Source organism: Sesamum indicum, linkage group LG3, assembly GCF_026168435.1.
Source record: "Sesamum indicum cultivar Baizhima isolate 11 linkage group LG3, ASM2616843v1, whole genome shotgun sequence".
Lineage (NCBI taxonomy): Eukaryota > Viridiplantae > Streptophyta > Magnoliopsida > Lamiales > Pedaliaceae > Sesamum > Sesamum indicum.
The window spans coordinates 21,093,426-21,096,167 of record NC_142659.1 but is presented as its reverse complement, the minus strand read 5'-3'; the positions used below and the strand labels follow the sequence as shown (position 1 = coordinate 21,096,167).

The 2,742-nt window shown below is 29.5% G+C and overlaps 1 non-coding gene across 1 annotated transcript; it reads right to left on the bottom strand.

Moving 5' to 3' along the window:
- Nucleotides 1-2,016: 2,016 nt before the first annotated feature.
- TRNAM-CAU (transfer RNA methionine (anticodon CAU)) lies at nt 2,017-2,103 on the bottom strand. Its single transcript is given in 2 exon segments — nt 2,017-2,052; nt 2,066-2,103. It is a non-coding gene; the product is annotated as a tRNA-Met (tRNA).
- Nucleotides 2,104-2,742: the final 639 nt, after the last annotated feature.

The window sequence follows — 2,742 nt, the reverse complement described above, 5'->3', positions numbered from 1 at the left end:
AACATATAGTCCATTATTACCATGCACATATATACATATTTTGCACGTGCATGCACATAATTAGCACTTAAAATTTGAAAGATTTATCCATAATCTACCCAAAAAGAAAATTAGCACTTAAAATTATCCATAGTCAGTTATATATTTATTGTCATGGACTCGAAATTAATATAAAAAAACTTGTTGAGCATAATAAGTTAGAGACAAATTGAAATTCTCCCCTTAATACATGTTTTGAAATTATAAAGTTGCACATAGTTCCTAATTTTCAGTACAATTCATTTGTGCCACAAATAGTCTATCATTTCCATGCATATATACATATTTCAGCATGTTCATGCACATAATTAGCACTTAAAGTTAGAAGATTTATCCATAATCTACCAAAAAATTATTGGGATGATACAATACGAGATTTATCGTACCCATCGTACTAAATAGACTTTACATCTCATTATCAAATTTAAAAAATAACTTAATATGAACTACCGTTTGGCATGAATATTAGTGCACATTGTTTTGGGCTATTTTAACTGTTTAAATACATTGGCATTATCGTTAATGCATTTTTTTAAACATTTCCCAACTATCTTATCCCGTCTTAGTAGAATAAGTTTTTCCCTCGCCCTCTTGCACATAAGATTCACATCGAGCATCAGGCAATTCTGCTACAGTATCGCCTCCTCCTCCACCGTGAACTTCATGGGGGAAATTCCACGTGGGGTTGGCCATCATTGCTATCTGCTAGTGTTCTACTCTTCTGTCGACCTTCTTCAAACCTTAGCATATTGAAGCGTGATATCCAGAGTCCGGCACTCTATTTTCTGTGATTTTATTTTTAAATGAAACTATAATATATACAATTCAACTTACCTACAAATAAAATCATATATACATATATAAAATACATATTGAATAGATAAGATTTGATAATAAACAGTAAAAACAAAATCATACATACAATATATATTTTAAGCTATTTTAAGTTATATCAAAAAATAAATCCAACATACCTATTTATCTCAAATTTTCTCTTTTTATCTTCAAAAAAGAAAAACAAAAGTAGAGCACTCAAAATATAAATCCAAACATAATATTAATGTTTTATAGTCATTTATGATCTATGTTTTATTTGTTCTTTATATATATGAAGTAAGACTTTAATCAAACTATATTAAGAAAATTAACTCAAAAATTCAAAAGAGCCCATTTGTGAAGAAAAGCTGCAAATAAAATGGAAAATACACTCAAATTATGATTAGGCTATTCAAGGGCTTACCAATATTAGAATTTGGAGAACATGCACAATAGCACAAAATAAGCACAAACACAAGAAATGGGAAGAAAAGGGAGAATAGGAGAAGAGAGAAAAACAAATAGAGAAAAGAATGAGGAATTACAAAATGGAAACTAATTATAAAGGATTCTAATACGAGTCTATGAAAAAAAAATTAGTGACAAAAGGAATCATAAATGACAATTTAATATTATCACTAATTATATATATTTACTGACAAGAATGTTTATTTTATCATAAGGATGAAGTTCATGATTTTAATAATTACTATTATTTTGTAAAAAAATTATTACTAGTAAGAATTAGTGACAAAAAACTATGCACAAAATTGTCGTTAAATATAATTAGTGACTCATGTATAGTAATGATCGTACTCAGAAACGACAGTTGATGACACTGCCGCACTAATTTTTTGTGAGCCCAAAAATGCACTCAACGAATAAGATAACTAACTTATTGGGCTTTCTAAATTTACCATTAATTGAGAGATTAGTTTTCTTTTCTTTCTATATCTTTTTCTAGTGTAATGTAATGGTTTATATATTTTACTGTTATTTATAATATATTTTAAAATATGAAAAATTATTATTTATTACTAGTAAGTGTGGCACATTTCATGTATTTGCATAATTTTTAAAAATGAAATACTTATATTAATTGTATTATTAGTTTTTGTAGTTATAAAAAGTACCAAGAAATATATAAAAAAGGGTAAAACATGGGGTGAGAGAGGCTCGAACTCTCGACCTCAGGATCACTCAACATAGCTATGAGACCTACGCGCTAGCCAACTGCGCCACCACCCCACTCTTGTCCCATCTTCAAGAAAATTCTTGTTTTATTCGGTTTAAGGGAAATCTGCACAATTGTTGTCACTATATATGTATACATAAATTTTGTAATTAATAATTATACAGTAAAAATATTAAATTATTGTAACTTAATATATATTTCAGTGACAATTCTAAAATTGTCATTTGATACTTTGCCCCCAATATTATATTCTCTTGTAGTGTAAGCCAGAGAAGGAGATTGGTTACAGAAATATTGATTGTACTGGAGAACATAAAGCCGCTAGACTTGTTGTGATGGCCCTATCAATAATTGTTTGGGTAGTTTGGAGCAGACCGAACAGTTAGAACTCAATTTTCTGTAAATAGAGAGATTGTAAATAGGGCCATCTTGTACATGGTCAAGCAGACCGAACAGTTAGAACACACAGATTGTACTTTTTCTAACACAGATTCCAAAGATACTGCTGTCTCATCTTGTACATGGTCAAGCTATGATGAGAAGGGATTAGAACATGTAAATCTCGTTGTTCCAAAGGGTTTCATGGTTGCAATTGTCGGAGAGGTGATATTCCTAAAATCATTATTCTAGCTTAGATGCTAAATCTATTAGTGATATTGCAAAGAATTTAAGTCCAATGTAGATACTGCAAC